The sequence below is a fragment of the Protopterus annectens genome, chromosome 7.part0 (genome assembly GCF_019279795.1).
Source record: "Protopterus annectens isolate FY-2018-M chromosome 7.part0, PAN1.0, whole genome shotgun sequence".
Taxonomy (NCBI): Eukaryota; Metazoa; Chordata; order Ceratodontiformes; family Protopteridae; genus Protopterus; species Protopterus annectens.
The window spans coordinates 878,165,340-878,186,078 of record NC_056739.1 but is presented as its reverse complement, the minus strand read 5'-3'; the positions used below and the strand labels follow the sequence as shown (position 1 = coordinate 878,186,078).

Here is a 20,739-nt window from a genome sequence, read left to right as displayed (position 1 = left end):
TGTTGTCCGCTTGTATCAGGCAGTCGTTCAGGTATGGATATATTTGGATTCCCTGAAGCCTGCAGTGAGCGATTACTGATGCCAGGCATTTCGTGAACACTCTGGGCGCAGTAGATAAGCCAAAGGGCAATGCTGAGAATTGATAATGCTCTGATCCTGCAAGAAATCTGAGGTATCTTCTGCAATTTGGTCGTATGGGGACGTGCAGGTATGCCTCCTTGAGATCTAGAGTTACCAGCCAATACTCCTTGCCCAGCATGGGAAGAAGTTGCTGTAGGGTCAGCATTTTGAATTTTGGAACAATGATGAATGTGTTTAAAGCGGACAGGACGAGAATAGGCCTCCAATTTTTCTCTTTTCTTGGTACCAGGAATAGTCTGGAGTAAAATCCCTTGCCTTGTTCCATAGGTGGTACCCTTTCCACAGCTTTCATCTTTGCTAATTGAGCTATTTGTTTTAGAGCTTCTGTCTTTTGATTTGGTGGTAGGTTTGGCATTCCTCTTTTTCCTGGTAAAGTGTGGAAATGAAACCTGTAGCCTTGGTCTATAGTTTGCAAAATCCACTTGTCTCTTGTGATATAGTGCCAGTTTTTTGAAAATAAGGCTAACTTTCCGCCTAAGGGTGCTGCTATTTGTTCCCTGGTAGGTGGTGCCAGAGCCAAGTCACTGTGATTGTCCTGTTGCAGTGGTAGTGGTTGTGTCTGTGCCTCGTTGGTTGTTACCTTGCCACTGGCGTCCCCTGTAGGCACCTGCTCTGGATTGATTTCTCCCTCTTGAACCCCTATTCCTGCCTCTCTGAGTTTTAGAGGAGTCTGGAAAGGACCAATTTTGGAAGGCCAGTTCCTGCTAAACCTTGGAGGCTGAACCTGTAAGAAATTTTTCACTGTTTGTACAGATTTTGCCTTCTCTTCCATTTTCTTCAGTACCTGTTGGGCAGGAGAACCAAATAAACTGACCTTATCCATAGGAGCATCTAATAGTTTTGCTTTAACATGATCCGGCAAGACCTGTTCTTTCAACCATGCATGCCTTCTTATAACTGTGCCAGTCATGGCTGATCTAAATGAAGCCTCCAGTGCATTATAGCCACATTTTAAGGAATGGTTACTAACCTGCTGAGTGTTATGCACCATTTCTAGAACATATTTCTTATCTAAAGAATCATCAGAGGACAGTTTCTTAGTTAACTGATCAAGCATAAACTCCTGGTATTGGATCATATGAAACTGACAGTTCAATGCATTAGCTGAGAGAGTAGCAGAGGTGTATACTTTTTTACCCCTTCTCTCTAAGGACCTGGATTCCCTTTCAGAAGGGAGAGGGTTTTTAACTGAGGTCGAAGCTACTGCCTTAGGCCCCTGGGAGATAGTCTCGGGATCTGCAAAAGGAGCCTTGTATAAATGGTGATGAGTGTCCGGGACCCTGTAGAACCTATCGGGCTTAGCAGGGGCTGGAGGTAAAGTATCAGGAGCAGTGCAAGCATCATTAAATGCATCATCCACAACAGGAAGAACTGGAGGTATAGCTAAAGGCCTATGTTGTGGTAAGTGCAAAAAGGTCCTAAGCCTTTTCCTTGAATCTGAGAAATCTTGTCCCTGCCATTGGAATTGCTCTCTCATGGCATGTAAAGTTTCCCCAAAGGAAAATTCCTCTGGTGGAGAGGCAGAAGGAATCGATTCTTCAGCATCGGAATCTTCATAAGTAGAAAAAGGAGCCTCTGGATGGTCTGTATTGTCTGTATCATCAGAAGAATCATCTGAGGACACTGGCTCAGGGGGCTCTGCTCTAGGTCTCTTTTCTGGAGGTTGAGAGGCCCTGTCTGGGTGAGATTGGGATCCCCTTATTAAAGAGATGAGATCCTCTGCCAGAGTAGGCATTTGGGAACTGGAACTGGGCCTGTGAGAGGGGGGCTTAGCTTTAGCCCTGGCAAAGGCCTTTATAGACATGGCTGCAGGAGGCCTAGCAGCACCACGTGCAGGGGTAGAAACATCCAAAGGGATGGTGTCCGATAATTCTTGTGAAACCACAGTAGCAGGTAGAACTTCAGAGGCCGATTCAACCAGGGTAGAAGGGGCCTCGGTAGTAGTCATGGATTCGGCTGAAGATAGAACCGTTTGCTCGGTTTCGGCCGGAACCGAGACACTCGCGGTTTGCTTAACCGTGGTTTCGGCCGAAACCGCGGACCGCGAGTGTCGGTCCTTTTCTTTGCGTTTCTTAACAACTTGAGAAGTCGGAGGATCCGGCGGCATTATGTACGCAAAATCTGAGCCGAAAAACTGTTCAGCAAACTCCGACCGACGTCTAAGCGTCCGTCGGTTGAAAGAAGCACAGGCTAGACAAGCTGCTACGTCGTGGTCTGGGCCTAAACAAGGTAAGCAGTAAGAGTGGAAATCTTTATGAGGTATTTGTTTCCCACAAGTTAAACAGTTATTCACTTTTTCTGACATCGGCTGAGGCAAGAAAGAGTCCCCAATGGGGTACTTAGCTTTTTAGAAGTCTTCAAAGTAGTATTCGGTAGTAGTAATCTCTGGAACTGACCGACCGGCACTTGCGAACAGCTTCTGCTTCGGGCGCCACGCGGCAAGAAAGACTGAGGAAAATGGCGTCGGCTGATGCCTTTATACCCGAAGAACTGCAGCTATGACGTCGGGTGAAGTGCGACACCAGCCGAGGCCAGACCCAGACTTTGGAATCCGGCCGACCGAAGGGCTGCCTGACGACAGGACAACCCATTTGTAAGGACTGCAGATGCATCCTTGAAGGACATCTTCTCAATGTTATGTTGTCAATCTCGCCTTCATCCTTGCTTGATGGGACCGCGTCCCTAGCACCTCTATCCCGGGTGGCTCAATGGAACAGACTCTTGAGAACTGTAGAGCCAAAACTGGCTCTGTCCCTGGAGGCCAAATCCAATTTGTAATGGGAAACAAATGTATGAGGAGTGGCCCAAGTGGCTGCTGCACAAATAGTGTCTAATGGAAGTCTAGCTTGAAAGGCTGTGGAAGTGGCTAAGCTTCTGGTTGAATGCGCTTTAGGTTTCGAGCACAGCTGTTTTCCCCTGAGCTGATAAATTTCAGAGATGACAGAAGAAAGCCATTTAGACAAGGTCACTTTTGAGACAGAAAGGCCTTTCTTGTTATCAGCATAAGAAACAAAGAGTTGATCGGATTTCCTGAATTGTTTTGTTCTGTCCAAATAATATCTGAGTTGGCGGTGGACATCAAGATAATGTAATTTTTGTTCCGATCTGTTTGAATAGTTTGGGAAAAATACAGGAAGATCAATAGCCTGATTCAAATTAGTCTTTGAGGCGACCTTAGGCAAAAAGGACGGATTAGTTCTCAATGATACTCTGTCTTTGTGGAAGACCAAATAGGGGGGGGCGAACAGATAAAGCATGAAGTTCAGACACCCTCCTAGCCGATGTAATAGCAACCAGGAATAAAGTTTTCCATGAAAGAAATTTCAGGGAACATGAAACAGCTGGCTCGAAGGGAGGAAGAATCAAGGATGTCAGCACTAGATTCAGGTCCCATTGAGGAGGAGGACTCCTGATTGGAGGTTTCAGGAGAAAAATTCCTTTCAAGAAGGCTCTACAAAGCCTGTGGGACATAATGTTGTGATCTGCGAACCCGACATGAAAGTTCGAGATAGAGGCCAACTGAACTTTGACCGTGGAAGAAGAGGAGCCCGCGTGAAAAATTTCCGCTAAGAAATCCAAAACTGCTTGTACTGGAGCAGTGAAGGGATCAATATTCTTGGCTTTTGCCCAATAAGAAAAACGTTTCCATTTGCTAGTATAAACCCTCCTAGTAGAGGATTTTAAGGAAGCTACTATGATGTCTCTAACAGGATTAGAGATCATAGGAAGCCTGGCTAAGGAAGGAAGTGGAGCAACCATGCTGTGAGGTTGAGAGAAGGAATAGACCGGTGCAGCTGACCTGATTGGTGAATCAGATGATCTGGCGCTGGGTCCAGATGCCACGGCTGCACCAAAAGGTGACGATGGAGGAACGGGAACCAAATTTGTCGAGTCCAATAAGGGGCAATGAGAATCATTTTGGCTCTCAAAACGGTGGCTTTCTGGATTACTTGTGGGATAAGAGGAAAGGCATAAAGAAGTCCCTGGGGCCAATCCTGGGTCAGAGCGTCTCTGGGGGGATGGCCTGGCAGTGGGAAGAGAGAGAAGAAATCTGGGCATTTGCTGTTTTGGGGAGTAGCAAAAAGATCGCAACATGGGCGACCCCATTCTAGAAAAATCTCCTCCACTATAGATTGTTTGAGAGACCACTCGTGAGGCATGAGAATAGCTCTGCTCAATCTGTCCGCTAAAATGTTGGTTTTCCCAGGGATATGCGTTGCTACCAGAAACCGATGAGAGGAGATCGCCCATTGCCAAAGTCTGAGAGCTTCGACACAAGGTAGGACTTGGTTCCGCCCTGTTTGTTGATATACCATACTATAGACATGTTGTCTGTGTGGACTGCAATTGTCCCAAAGGGAAGAAAGTCGTTGAGGGCTTGCAACGTCAAAAGCACTGCTCTCATCTCTAGGACATTTATGTGCAGGTGGTATTCGAACGGTTGCCACGTCCCATGAACCATCCTGCCCTGATAATGCCCCCCCCACCCGATCAGGGAGGCATCCGTAGTGACAGTGGCTACTGGGGCTGGGGGTACAAAGGGTCTGCCTTGGTGAATCTGGGGAGAAGTAATCCACCAAGAAAGATGATTCTTGCAAATCTGTGTCACCAGTATTTGGTGATGCATCGGAAGTTGTTGGTAAGACCACTGAGTGAACAACATCCACTGAAGAAGGCGCATGTAGAAGCGAGCCAGGGGAAGAAGGGTAATGGCCGCAGCCATGAGGCCCAACACTTTTAGAACCATTCTGGCTTGTACTTTCTTGCTGGCTAGAATGATTCTCACGTGACCTTGTATAGCTAAGATTCTTTGGTCTGTGAGGGTAGCTGACATCTGAACAGTGTTTAAGTTTGCGCCTATGAAAGTAATAGACTGGCAGGGCAATAAGGAGGATTTTCCGTAGTTGATCGAGATGCCCAATTGAGTGCAAAGATTTATTGTGTAGTCCCTGGCTTGAAGAAACTGATGCCTGGTGGTGGCTGAAAGGAGCCAGTCGTCGAGATACGGAAACACCTGGAATCCTTGATGTCTCAGGTGAGCCGTGACCACTGCCATACATTTGGTGAACACTCTGGGGGCTGTAGTGAGACCAAAGGGCAGGGCTCTGAATTGGAAATGACTGGACCCCAGCCGAAAGCGGAGAAACCTTCTGGAGCATCTGTGAATTTTTATGTGATAGTACGCATCCTGAAGATCTATTGAGCACATCCAGTTGTCCTTCTGTAAGAAGGGCAGAATTGACTGAAGTGTGACCATTCGAATCTTGTCTTTCTCACAGACTTGTTGAGTCTGCTGAGATCCAATATTGGTCTCCAGTCTCCGTCTTTTGGGGACCAAAAGAACCTTGAGTAGATTCCGGCTCTGAATGATCTGTTGTAACTGGCTGAATGGCTCTTTTGCAGAAGTTTTAAAACTTCTAACTCTGCAATTTCCTTAGACCGGTGGTACATCTGGAAGGGAATTTGAGTAAGAGAAGGGAGTTTCCTCGAAAGGAATTTTGTAACCCTCGGATATGATCGACTGTACCCATCTGTCTTAAGTTAGGGAAAGCCAGGCTTCTGGGTACAGCGATAGTCTTACCCCGACTGCCTCCAAGGACGGACAGTCGGGCAACATCTCACGGATGCTGAAAGGGCTTGTCAGAGAGAGGCTCTCTGCTTCCCTGGTTTTGTGGACCCCCTCTGCCTCTAGAGCAGCGTCTGTTATTGTTACCCCCTCTGCTTCTAGGGGTAAACTGACCACGTGAATCCGGCGTGACTCCTTGGGATTTGCGGAACCACATTTTGCCACCCTTCTGTCCTTTAGGGTAAGGTCTAGAAGGGGTGGAAAAACGGACCCCTACGGCAGAAAGAGTCTTGCCGTCCTGCTCACACCTGGTCAATGTTTCCTTCACTTGAGGGCCAAACAAAGCTGACCCATCAAAGGGAGAGTTTGTGAAGGACGCCTTAAAGGGATCTGCAAAATTACAGAGCCGCATCCAGACTTGACGTCTAAGAGCCACACCTGTACCTGCGGCCCTACTCGCTCCATCTGCTGCATATGATATCAGACACATGGAGGAGTTAGCAATAGAATTAAGGGTTCCTAGCTGCGAAGCAATTTTTTCTTGAGCCCCTGCAACTGTGGGATCCTGTACTACTTCACCTAGCTCCTTAAGGATATCCCTTTGGAGTCTGGTAAAGTGGCATAAGTAGTTCAGCGAGCTCATAGCAAAGGTCGCTGAAGAGAACATCCGCTTACCATACCTATCCCATGGTCCTAGAGTCCTTATTAGGAGGATGGACAGGTACGGAAGGATCTGCAAGTTCCTTCTTAGTGGCAGCCGCCACCACCATGGCATCAGCAGGGACACCTTTCGTGAGGAATTGCTTGTCCGAAGGGGCAGTAATAAATTTAGAAGGCCTCCTAGGAACTGGCTCTACAGAGTCAGGAGCAGCCCAAGCCTTTCGAGCAATAACCTGCATAAGGGGTCGAAAGGCGGAGACACCCAGGAGGTGGAGGGCCGAGATCCAAACGCCTCCAGGTATACCGACTCATCCTCGGAGGGATTATTGGAGGCCCAGTTTCCCTCTGTTTAAGGAGTTCTAGGATGTCTGAAAAGGAGACATCCTCAGAGGGGGATCTTGGGGATCCCTCCGACTCATCTAAGTCGGTATCTGAAGTGAAAGACTCAGGGGAGTCTACGTGTTTCCTCTTACAGGTCCTCTTGTGCGGAGGATCCCCTGACCGATCAGGAGAATCCTCGGAAGAGGGGGTTCTTCCCAGTGGGGAAACCTGAGGCGGAGGATCTCTGGGTCCGGAAGCAAGAGAGATGACAGAGATATCGACAGGCACCGTAGAGGGAGGAGCTAAGGGAACAGACTGCTGGCTGAGTCCAGTGGCCAGCACACTCTTCATCACCTCAAAGGCTCCCCTCCCAGGGAGGTCCGAGAGAACCCGTTCCGAAGAAAGTACAGTTTTGTACCTACCATAAATGTAGATGTTCGAGGATTCCATTGCTGCAGTCCTGACTATTGGGTATAGTCCGCAGTCGCGCATGACCGACGCCATATCCTCAGTCTTTCTTGCCCCAGATGTCAGAAGACCCTAAAAGACAAGTCCCAAAAACCTGCACCAAAACATGTACAATATATACAACAATATATACAAAAATATAAGCATGTAAACTCACCTACACAACCACCCCTAAATACAGAGGGAAGGAGGGAGGGTAAATTTGGACTGCACAATGGAATCTCGAACATCTACATTTATGGTAGGTACAAAACTGTACTATGTTCGTCGTCCATTGCTGCAGTCCTGACTATTGGGTAGAATCCCAAAGCAGAGGTAAGGGAGGCTGGCAAATCATAAAGAAGTAGGAGCTGACAACATGCCTTGCAAAACAGCTGTGGCAAAACCAGCCCTAGACTTAGAGTAGATAGGAAGGTGATAATGCTTAGAGAAAGTATGCACTGAACTCCAAGTAGCTGCTTCCAAAATATCCTTAGTTGCCACCCCCCTTAGAAATGCTGTTGAAGTGGCAGTAGCCCTAGTGGAATGAGACCTAATCCCAGCTGGAATCTCCTTGCCATGATGGGAATAACAAAATGCAATGCAAAAGCCAATCCACCTAGAAATAGTTTGTTTTGACACAGGCTTGCCCTGTGAACTCAAAGCAAAAGAAACAAACAACTGCTGGGACTGCCTAAAATCCTTAGTTCTGCTTAAATAATAATGCAATTGCCTGTGTACATCTAAAGTGTGCAAAATCTTTTCCCCTTTATTTTGAGGGTCTGCATAAAACGTAGGCAAATGAATAGTTTGGTTTAAAGCCACACTAGAAACCACCTTAGGCATAAAGGAAGGATTAGTAAATGATACCCTATCCTTATGGAAAATCAAAAGGGCTCTACTGGCATAAGGGCCTGCAACTCAGACACCCTTCTTGCAGAAGTAATAGCCAACAGAAAAGCAGTCTTCCATGACAAGTATTTCAATTCAGCAGTAGCTGCAGGCTCAAAAGGTTGTAGAGTAAGTTTTTCCAACACAAAATTGAGATCCCAAGCAGGAGTAGGAGCTCTACGTGGGGGTCTTATATTCTTTGCCCCTCTAAGAAACTGCTTGAACAAAGGATGAAAACAAAGGTGGGTCACAATCATAGTGAGCTGAAATTGCTGCAGCATGAATCTTAATGGAAGAGAAGGACAAACCTTTGTCCAATAACTCAGTAAGATATTGAAGAGCCACACTCAAATTAGGCTCAGAAATCTCCAAATTCTTTGCTGTACTCCAAAATAAAAATCTCTTCCATTTTTCATGCACTCTCCTTGTACTAGGTCTTCTAGCTTCCATAATCACATTTAAAACTTGTTGAGGAAGTTGAGACCTGTTGTGTTTCAACACAGAATATGCCAGGCTGTTAGATGAAGAGATTGAAGCTTGACATTGAGCAGATGACCGTCCTTCTGAGATAACAGATGAGGAATCAGAGGTAAAGGCCATGGAGGCTTCTGTACCAGACTCCCTAGTAGTGGGTACCAGTGTTGCCGAGGCCAATCTGGAGCTATCAAAATCATCCTTGGCCTGTCTTGTCTGACCTTTAATAGTACCTTTGGAAGAAGAGGCAGAGGTGGAAAGGCAAACACATGAAGGTTTTTCCAACTGAAAGACAGAGCATCCACTTTCCAAGCTGTGTGATGAAACCGCTTTGTGCAATAGTTTGGCAGCTGGTGGTTTAGTGGAGAAGCGAACAGATCTATGTCTGGAGTTCCCCATGACACTGTCAGTTTCTGAAATACATGAAGATCCAGTTTCCACTGTGGGGATCCATGATTTGTCTGCTTAACACATCTGCTAAGGAGTTCTGTGCTCCTGGCAGAAACCTTGCCTGAAGAGTTAGTTGCAAGCTTAGCAGTCTCCCATAAAATCATTGCTTGCCTGCATAGAGGATAAGAATGTGTTCCCCTTGCTTGTTGATGTACCACATGACAGTTGTGTTGTCTGTTAGAATCAACACCTGCCCTGGAAGAAGTAACTCCTTGAAAGCCATTAATGCAAACTGGACTGCTAACATCTCCTTCATGTTGATATGTAGATGCTGTAGTCTGGCAGGCCACTTGTCTTGTATCCACTTTCCATTTAGATGAGCTCCCAAGCAAGGTCCGAGGCATCTGTCGTTAAGATCTGACTTGCCTCTGGCCGGGTCACAGAGAGTCCCTTGTTTAGGTGACATTCCTGAGCCCACCACAAGAATTCGGCAAGGTATTATTTGAATGACAGTGTCCAAATCCTGGCAGTGCTGTGTCCATACATTTTTGAGATACCACTGTAGCTTCCTCATATGCAGTTTGGCATTGGGAAGCACCAGAATACAAGATGCCATGAACCCTAATGCTTGAAGGACTGTCCTTGCAGTCAGCACGGACTGATGAGATAGTTGATGGAAGTAAAGTGACAGACTCTTTTGTTTGTCCGGGGTTAAAAGGCCATCTGGGCTGCTGTATTCAGTCTCACACCCAGAAAGCACATGTCCTGAGAGGGTACTAGACTGGACTTTATTTCGTTCACAGAATACCCTAGGCATCTTAGCACTGCTATAACATATTCCAGATGCTGTAGAAGGTCTTCCTTTTCTTGAGCCAGAATCAGGCAGTCGTCCAAGTAAGGATAGATTTGAATTCCTTGAAGCCTGAAGTAAGCTATCACTGGAGCCAGAACCTTTGTGAATAGACTCAGTACAGTAGATAAGCCAAAGGACAATGCAGAGAACTGATAATGAGAATTTCCAGCTCGAAACCGCAGATACTTCCTGCAACTTAGCCTTATAGGCACATGAAGGTAAGCTTCCTTGAGATCTAAAGTTACCATCCAGTGATCTTTGCCCAGCAGAGGTAAAAGCTGTTGTAACGTCAACATCTTGAACTTGGGAATGTCCAAAACGTGTTGAGGAGAGATAAATCCAAAATTGGTCTCCACGTGTTCCCCTTCTTTGGTACAAGGAACAGGCGAGAATAAAATCCTAGGCCCCTTTCTGATACAGGGACTGGCTGAATGGCCCCTATCTGAAGTAACTGAGAAACTTGCTTGTGAGCCTCTTTTCTTTGTGGAGGAGGAACGTCTGGCATGCCTTTGAAACGGGGCATTGTATGGAAATAAAACCTGTAACCGTGGTGAATGATATCCAACACCCATTTGTCTTGAGTAATTAAATCCCAATTTTCTTTGAAAAGAGACAGTCTTCCTCCCAAAGGAGCTGCCAGACGGGAATCTGCTGGCAGCTGAAAAGACAGGTCATTGGGTCTGTTTAAAGGACTGACCCCTGCCCTCACCAGAAGTCTGAGCAGGTGAACTCCTGTCTAGGCCTAAAAGAACCTTGAGCCCTGCCCCTACCACGCCTAGACCTACCCCTAGACTGGGAATCATAAGCAGGGTATGTCCACCCCTTAGCAGGCCAATTTCTACTAAACTTTGGGCTGCACCTGCAAAAATCTTTAACAGTTTGCATAGACTTAGCTTTGTCCTCCATTTTCTTTAAAACTGCTTCCACAGGCGATCCAAACAACACATCAGACTGTAAAGGAGCATCCAAAATCCTTGTCTTAACATGCTCAGCTAAATTCTGATCCTTCAACCAGGCATGCCTAAGAACAGAACTGGTAGCAGCCACCCTCGAGGAGGCCTGTACAGCATCAAAACCACATTGCAAAGAATGCTTACCCACTTGTTCAGACACATGAACCAAATCCAGCAACTCTTTACACTCAATACCTTCCGCCAAAGCATCCACCTTAGATTTCATTTGTGAAAGGAGATAATTCTGATATTTTAGCATGTGAAACTGACAATTCAATGCTCTCATGGCTAGAGTGGAAGAAGTATACACTTTCTTTCCCCACCTATCCAAAGCCCTTGCCTCTTTATCAGTGGGAACAGGATTTTTAACCACAGAAGCCTTAACACCTTTAGGCCCTTGAGAAATTGTTTCTGGGTCCGCCCTAGGACTCTTAAACAAGTATTTATGAGCTTCGGGCACCCTATAATACCTATCAGGCTTAACAGGAGCAGGAGGCAAAGAGTCAGGGTTCAGGGAAGCCTCTGCAAAAACATCTTCCACCACAGAGGAATAGCTAAAGGCCTATGCAGGGGTAAAAATAAGAATTCCCTAAGCCTTTTCCTGGAATCAGAGTAATCCTGGCCTTCCCATTTAAAGTGCTCCCTCATGGAATGCAGAGTCTCTGAAAATGAAAAATCCTCAGGCGGAGAAGCTGTAGGAGTGGAATCATCCACATCAGAATCAGAATAAGTAGGATACTCCTGCATATCTTCCACAGAAGATTCTGAAGCCTCTGAACACTGTTCAAAACTATCAAACTCCGGTTCCACCCTAGGCCTCTTATCAGGCGGGGGCATAGAACCTCTAATCATAGTAATCAAATCCTCTGCCATTTTAAGCATATGTTTCTTAGGTACAGAACCCGAAATGCTAGGAGAAGCCCCCACTGAAGCTGAACTAGGCCTACCTCTCAAAGAAGTTTTGGCAACAGAAGGAGAGGCTCTAACTACCTTGGGAAGTGAGGGAAGAACAGTCACCTGAGAAGCCCCTCAGCCTGGCCTACCTCCTGAGAGGGCACATCCTGTAATAGTATAGTTTCAGCCTGGGACTCCATGGAAACTCCTGGCAAAACCTCCGGCTCCACTGAGCCTTCTAAAGAACCGACGTCCGGACTGCCGGTTCATCAACCCTAGGCTTCACTGTTTTATCCTTGCGCTTCTTGGAGGCGCGCGCGAGCATCCGGCGGCATTTTATAATTGCAACGCTTCCCAAACACTAACCTGGCACAGTCTAACCTCCTCTTAATAGTGCGTTTGTTAAACCTAGCACAAGAGCGGCAACCAACAACGTCGTGCTCAGGCCCTAAACAAGGTATACACAAGGTATGATAATCCCTATGAGGTATCTGTTTCCCACAAGAAATACAGTTATTCACTTTTTCTGACATCCGGTAAAATACTGAGGCAAGAAAACCAAAATGTTCCCCAACGGGTACTTAGCCAACTCTGTTTCGTCTGAAACTCCGGTTTGAAATATTTCAGTACGCCAACCTGCACTGGCAAAACTGCTACTGCATCGGACCATGCGGCTAAAAAGACTGAGGATATGATGCGCGTGATTAGTACCCTGGCGTACTGGCGCCAGTCTAATGCGCCTGACCGACGCCAGCCTTATACTCTGGTATTCGGGCCGACTGGGCCGACGACTATACCCAATAGTCAGGACTGCAGCAATGGAAGACGAAGAACATCCAGGAACTCCAGGGCCCACCGAAAGGGAAGGCTCAGAGGCAGATGTCGGAGCCGAGCTCACCAAGGCCGAGGCTCCAAGGGGAAGAGTGGGGTACAAGGGTCCGATGCCACTCACCCCTCGGAGGAGACCAGGAAGCCCACCGAATCCCTCTAAGGAAGGTCTCGAAGAGGAGATAAGAGTAGAGGCTGAGGGAGCAGAAGGGGGGTATCTGTCCCTCAGCCGTAGCAGACACTATTCCCGAAGACTCCAGCTCCAAACTCTGGGGTAGAGTCGAAGGAGGAACTGCAATGGGTGTGGACTAATAGTCGCCTGTTGAGACGGACTATGTAGCATCTGGGCCAGTGCCTGTGATTTTAATAATCTACTGACCACCCTCTCTAAATCATGGTCAGAAAGCCTGGACGACCTGGATGATCGGCTCCGATGGCTCCGTTCCGAGAGGAGATGCTGGAGCCGAGAGTATCGGGTTCCAAGGAAGGGACCCGGACCTCTTCCTCGAAGGAACCATCGGAGCCGAAACCATGGGTGTTGTCGGAACCGACAACTTTTCGCACCGCCAGAAGGTTCGATGCATCGGCTCCGCCGGAGCCGATACAGACATAAAGTAAGGGTGTCGGAGCCGGTCGGCGCCGACACCGGCCTGGGCCACATGGTGGTCGGAACCGATCGGAGCCGACACCGATGTGGCGAACCAATATCGGCACCGATAGCCATCAGTGCCGGATTTGTGTAAACCAGGATCGGCTCCAGCCGAGCGATCTAGACTCTGAAAGAGTCGGAGCCGAGGCCGCAGGCTTAGGCACTAAAGCCTGGGCCTTGGAAGACTTGGAAGTCTTGCTCGGAGCCGACTTAGCCGGAGAGCCCTCCGGTTTAAGTAGGCCCCTCAAAATCAATTTGTTTCTCCTTTCCTGCAGGACTCTCTGGCTGAAGGAATGACAAATCGCACAGGAGTCCTGCAGGTGGAGAGGTCCCAGGCAGTATAAGCAAGAAGTGTGACCGTCTGTCAGAGACATCTTCTGACAGCATGAGTCACACTTCTTAAAGCCTGAGACCCTTTCCTTGGACATAGTTGCAGAAAAAAACACAGACACAACACAGCCCAAGAAACACTTATCCCAAAATTAAAGAAATCACTCACCTCTCACACACACACACACACACACACACACACACACACACACACACACACACACACACACACACACACACACACACACACACACACCCTAACAAGGGGGGGGATGGGAGGGGAGAAGGCCTGACTAAAAAAATTAAGGAGTAAGGGAAATTCTAGTCAGAAAATGGACTAAATCTAAACTAAAACTGTTAAATATAAGATTGAAGTGAAAAAAGGGGCAAAAACAGTAATATATAAATCACTTACCAGGAGCTGGTAAAAGGAAGACCTCATCAGCGAAGCGGCAAACGAGATCTGGGTACTTACCGCCTTGCATCATGGGATATGGGGCTGCCTCGAGCTGGTAAAAGTGACTCTCGAGCTTAGCAAGTGCCGAGTCGGAGACGAGGATCGGCTCCGAACCCATCAAGCAAGAATGAAGGCGAGATTGACAACTTAACATTCATTGTTTCCAGGCTGTGGCAATGTTGCGTCCAGACACTTTTTAGATACCACTGAATTTTCCTCATATGCAGTCTTGCATATGGAATTAGTAAGATGCAGGATGCCATGAAGCCCAAAGCCTGCAGAATTTTTCTTGCAGATAACTGGGCCTTTGTTGCCATTTGCACCCAGGAATATTATCTCTTGAGAGGGTACTAGTTTTGATATCTTTTTGTTGACTGTGTACCCTAGGCATGTTAAAAGTCTTTTCGCAAACACCAGATGCTGTAGTAGAATGTCCTTGTTCTCTGTTTGTATGAGGCAGTCGTCCAAGTAAGGATATATTTGTATTCCTCTTTGTCTGCAGTAAGCAATTACTGGTGCCAGGCACTTTGTGAAGACTCTGGGCGCAGTAGATAAGCCAAAGGGCAGTGCAGAGAATTGGTAATGCTGTGAGCCAGCCTTGAATCTGAGGTATCTTCTGCATGATTGTCTGATTGGGACATGCAGGTATGCCTCTTTTAGGTCTAAAGTCACGAGCCAAGCCTTGCTGCCCAGCATGGGCAGAAGCTGCTGCAAGGTCAACATCTTGAATTTTGGTATATCCAGGAAAGTGTTTAGAATAGATAGGTCCAGTATTGGTGTCCATGCTTTGTCCTTTCTGGGAACCAAGAACAGTCGAGTAAAATCTTTGTCCCTGCTCTTGCTGTGGCACTTGCTGAATAGCCCTCATGTCCATGAGAGCTGTGACTTGTTTTTGAGCCTCTGCCCATTGATTTTTTGGCAGGGTATGGAAGTGAAACTTGTAGCCTTGTGACACTATGTCTAGAACCCATTTGCCCTGGGTTATAATGTGCCAATTTTGAGAAAAAAGTTCTGGTTTTCCCCCTAAGGGTGCTGCCAGAAGATAAGTGCTTGGTGCAGGCAGGGGGAAGTCATTGGGACTGTTTCCTGTATGGTTGTGATTTGTCTTCTCCACCTTTGGAGGTAGAAGCACCCCATTGCTTAGACCTGCACGAACCTTGCAGCTGTGATCTGCCTCTAGGGTATCTGGATCTGCCCCTTTGAGGTCTGTCTGAGACTGGAAAGGACCAATTCTTTGTAGGCCAGTGTCTGCTAAATCTAGGTGGCTGTACCTGTAAGAAATCCTTGACCATTTGCATAGATTTAGCTTTGTCCTCCATTTTCTTTAACATCTCTTCTGCCTTAACACCAAAGTATCATGTTGTAATGGAGCATCTAATAATTTTGCTTTAACATGATCAGGCAGATTTTGTTCCTTTAACCAAGCATGCCTCCTAATGACAGAACCCGTAACAGGGCTCTGCAGGAAGCCTCCAAGGAATCAAAACCACATTGCAAAGTATGCTTTCCAACTTGTTCAGTTGCATGCAATAAATCCTGCATTTCTTTGTTTTCTGCACATTCAGAATTTACCATCATTTTCTGTTTAGGCAGTGTCATGATATATTGCTGATATTTGAGCATATGAAACTGGCAATTTAAGGCCCTTATAGCTAAGGTAGCAGATGTGTAAATCTTTTTCCCCATCTATCCAGTGCCCTAGAATCCCTGACAGAGGGGGTAGGGTTTTTTGCAGTGGAAGCCTTGACCCCTTTGGGACCCTGAGAAATAGTTTCTGGGTCTGCAGTAGGGTTTTTGAAAAGGAATTTATGAGAGTCAGGGACCCTGTAGTATCTGTCCGGCTTAACAGGAGCTGGAGGTAAGGAGTCAGGGGTCACACTAGACTCTGAGAACACATCATCTACAATGTCTAACACAGGTGGAATAGCAAGAGGCTTGTGTTGAGTCGGAGCCTCTTATTAGATTCTGAAAAATCTTGGCTCTCCCAGTGGAAGTGCTCCCTCATGGTATGCAAGGTTTCCCCAAAAGAGTAGTCCTGAGGAGGAGAAGCTGAAGGAATTGATTCTTCAGCATCAGAATCCTCACAGGGGGAAAGAGAATATTCCTGATCAGAAGAGGAATCAGAAGAAATGGAAACCTGATCTGAAGATTCATAGTCTGTCTCTCGCCTAGGCCTCTTATCAGGAGGGGGATGGGACCCCCTGATCAAGGTAATTAAGTCTTCAGCCATTTTGAGCATCTGTTTTTTGGGCAAAGAGGCCTGCCCATGTGGCTGGTGAACTTGTTTCTTTGCCTTTAAAGGTGTTTTAGTCTTTGCCTTTGAAGTCGGTTTAATATATAATTGTTTAGGTCTGAATACACCCTCAGAAGCCGATGCCTGCTCAGTGGCTCTGGACCCATCTGAGGGAATAATCTCCAAGGCTCCAATACCTTGAGTTTCCAGCGGCCTGGCCGACTCCACGTGGGAGTCGGTAGTGGCCTGCGACTCTAAAGTAGCGGGCGTCAGGGGCTGCGAAAGCACCTCACTGAGAACTGGCGAACTGGTGACTTGCTTAGGAGAAGCTTCGTCAGTTTTGGACCTCGGTTGCCTGTCTTTTTCTTTTTCTTTGCATTTTTTGTTAACACCGGTAGTTGGATGGCTATCCAACGACATTGTATAATTAAATCTTCGCCCAAAATAGTTTAATGCAAAATCGTACAGACGCTTAATAGTGCGTTTGTTAAATCTAGCACAAAACCAACAAATAGAAACGTCGTGGTCAGGGCCTAGGAATACAGTAAGAATGAAAGTCCTTATGAGGTATTTGCTTCCCACAAGAAATACAATTATTGACTTTTTCTGACATCGGTCTGGAGCAAGAAAAATGTTTCCCCAACGGGGTACTTAGCTTTTAATGAAGACTTTGGATCGTTAACTCGAACACGAAAATCTCAGGAGTCGGCCGACTGGCACTTGCGAAATGTTTCTGCTTTGGGCACCGTGCGGCAAGAAAGACTGAAGAAAATGTCGTCGGCTGCATCTTTTATACCCCTGATGACCTGACATCAGAGAAGAGGCGACAGCAACCGACGCAGGACCCAATACTTTGGAATTCAAGCCGACTGAGGGCAACCTGCCAGCAGGATAACCCAAATGTAATGACTGCAACAGTGAAACACGAAGAACATCTAGATGAAGAATTCCATTTGGTCGCGAGGGGGGTTGTGGGATTCCTTTGAAGGTGGGATGGGTTTCCCATACCATGAAATAACCTTGGTCGATGATGGAAAGGATCCAACAGTCCTGGATTATCAGTTTCCAAGCTAAGAGGGAAAGAGAGAGAAGTGAAGAGAAAAGGGGGGGGGGTAGATGGATCTGGGTCCTGGTAGTCACAGGCTACCAGGTTTGGCCTGAAAGGGCTGTTTTTGAGGGGGTGTGGAGGAAGCAGACTTACAAGGAGCCTATCTCTTAGTATCGCTTTTACCTTTTGGTGGGAGAAATTTAGTTGCCTTCCTAACAAAGGTGGTTCTGGCTGGGTAGTTTCTCTGGAAGCAGAAGACAGGAGAGACAAGTATGTGCTTTAAATCCTGTAGTTCCTTCCCCTTTTCCTGAAGAGTTTAAATAGCTCTGCAGCCTCAGGAGCCAGGCAATGAAAGGAAGAAGGGCCTGATGTCAGGCGCTATTCCACAACGTCTGTAAGAACATCCTCATGAACCATAACCTGCGTCACACTGAGTGGGCCTTCAGAGATGACCAGCATTTCCCTCCCGGAGCTGGAGTTGGACACCTGCAAATCCCTCTAAGATGTGCCTACAGATTCCTTGATGGCTTCCACAGAGGTACCTGTTGAAGGCAGCTCTGTAGATTCTGCAGCGGCCTCTGGGCCTTAATCAGTGTCGAGAGGGATGCTCAGAGCAGAGAGAGGATGCAGCTGTAGGGTCAGGCCAAGACTTCTTGGCCTTCTTGAGTTGTCTCTCTTCTGAAAGCCTGATGTCAGATCCAGGTCTTGGGCTATGCGCTTAAGGAGCTAATTCTCCAAATATAATCTAAGGGACGCTAGGCAAATGCGGAGGGTTTTAGGAACAAAGGCCTTATAGATATTGCATGTCATGTGACTGTGGCCTGGGCCTAAACAAAATAAGCAAAGCTTGTGGGAGTCTTTATGTGAAATATGCCTTCCACACTGACACTTTCCCTTCCTAGCTTATATGTACTCAAGAAAAAAACACAGTAACCAAAAGGAAAATAAGCCTCTTCGGGTACTTATCTGAAGTCCAAATGTGAATTCTCTGGTGAGAGACCACAGGAGCTGGCAGTCGGACAGGCGGGAGAAAAGTTCTGAGGTAGGTACGTGCTGACGTCCACTTTATACCCGTCTGTTTATGGCAGACGTACACTAGGTGATGTGTGCAGTCGCACATACCTTGCAGTAGCTTTTAGACTTTGGTATTCCGGACGGACGTTCGAGTCAGCCAGAGGCAGACTCCACCCATGTTATGAATACTGCAGGATATGAATAGGACATCTAGAATTCAGACCTGAATGAAAGTATACAATGGCAGCGAGCTGGACTTCGATTGTGAAATAACTGGTGCCAGTGTCCCTGCTAAGAACTGCAAAAGAGAAGGAACCAGTGCTGAGAAAAGGTTCAATCTCTGACCAAGGGAACAAAGAGAAAATCTTTTCACTTGTTTTTATGCACTTTTCTAGTAGACTGTTTTTGAGAAGCAGTTAATGTCTGAACTAATCTGGAATGCAAAGCGGGATTACTGATCATTACTGGAATAGTTAGCTTGCAGGAGTTGACATCCAGATGAGGTTTGCCAACCAGGTAAAAAGGGCCTGGCTGCATATGCAGGGACCATGGAGACAATGCTAGATGAAGCTAGAGTGAAGGGAGTCATATTTGCCTGGACCAAAAGGGGGTTACAAGATGAATGTTGTCTTGCACAGGGATACTTTCCTTAAGAAGTTTGTCATTAATAGAATATGGAGAAAGGCAAACAGAAGTACAGATTGTTAAGGATGCATTAGATTGTCTCTGTGGAGGAATAAGGAAGTAGATACTGGATTTGATATTATGTGGACAGGCAAAAAGATGACAGCAGGGCTCCCCGAGAGGTTGAAGATCTCAACTGTCACTGACAGACTGAGGCATGAGGATACAGTGACTGACCCTGTCATCTAGAAGAATGGTCAACCGGAAATGTGTGTTATCAAAAAAGTGTTGTGAAGAAAAAGTATGTACACGACCTGGGTACACTCCAAAAATAATTTATTCACGAATAAGTAAGCGCTTTCGTACAGGATAGTACCTGTACTTCCTCAGATAAGACAAGACAATACTGAATGCAAAACCTTATATACACTCTCCCAAAATGCAACTCTAATGAGCCAATCACATGGTCAATTAAGCATTAATTAAACAAAAGACCTGGCTAGGAATAGTATTGGAAAATCATTAGAAAATACATTTGAAAATACATTAGAAGTATATTAGAAAATAGCAGCCAATAGCACCTGAAAAATATGGTAAATAACACTTATAAGACTGAAAAATTAATAAGTACTAATACATTAGATAAAAATTGGATAAAAATGACAATAAATGAAAACAGTGACAAAAGATAAAAAGTGTAATGAAAGAAAAAGGACTGAATTAACATAAAAATACATATGTACAAGATCATGTTAGAAGTGAATAAATATGTTAAAAACATTCTTACAAATAATTAAGATGTTAAAATTCATCTGTTTAGAGATAAATATGTTGTAAAATATGAAAAATGAAAAATATGAAGACTATGAAAAATGGATGAATACACAAAGTGAACAATCAGAGTCTGAAAAAATACCATGGGAAATGAAACCTTTTCAAATGCATTTTCTAATACTATTCCTAGCCAGGTCTTTTGTTTAATGTAATTAATGCTTAATTGACCATGTGATAGAGCTCATTAGGTCTGCATTTTGGGTGAGTGCATATAAGGTTTTGCATTCAGTATTGTCTTGTCTGAGGAAGTACAGGTACTATTCCTACACGAAAGTGCTTACTTACTTGTGAATAAATTATTTTTGGAGTGTACCCAGGTAGCGAACATACTTCTTTGTTATTTTCTAAGTTTGGCTCGTGTTTTCCAGTATTCAGTTTGTGTATCTGTATGGCTAATGACCTTGGACTTGGAACTCCTCCTTTATTTCCTGAGAAATCCATGGAGGTGAACTCTACCCAAGATATAGGTGCCTTAACATGCCTGATACATGCCTTGAATAAGAAGGTGGATGATTTGGCCAATATGGTGGTTAACGACTAACAAATCAGCCACATCTCCCAGTCTTAGGAAGGGTGGTTTACTCTCCCCTACAGCTGCTCCTATGTCTGGTCCAGAGACTTCCAATATCCTTAGGCATGGAGAGGAGAATTCTGACGTGCGAGGGGCATCACAACACCTGAATGGACCTACTATCTATGAGACTGCTAACCGAAATGGTAATGTAACTGCAAATGTTCCTGCTTCACAACGCCCACTCTTATTGACTTCTAATACAAATGTAGCTTCTAATTCTAATACAGCGGACAGTTTGTCTAGATGGTTGCAGCCTATGCCCCATTTCAACTTTAGCACTATCAATTCAGTTAACATTTCTGTTTCTAGTACACTACCTGATACTAGCACCAACCTTAAAACTTTGGATACTTATTCAATTAAATTGAAAAAGCTACAACTGGAAGTATTATACTTCCGTGAATGTATCAGCAGAAGTATTGTGCCGAAAGGCTTAAGAACATGGTGCTATCCCACTGGGTTAATTCCTGACTCCCCTTTTCATTTAGAGCTTATACAGTTATTTAATCAGCAAGGCATCCAGCTGATGGAATGCTTTATTAAGAATTATAACGAACA

The 20,739-nt window shown here is 45.8% G+C and overlaps 1 protein-coding gene across 2 annotated transcripts in view; it reads right to left on the bottom strand.

Moving 5' to 3' along the window:
* The window catches only part of ARIH1 (ariadne RBR E3 ubiquitin protein ligase 1), a 2,944,219-nt gene that overhangs the window by 895,546 nt on the left and 2,027,934 nt on the right, over positions 1-20,739 (bottom strand). The window lies entirely within an intron of this gene.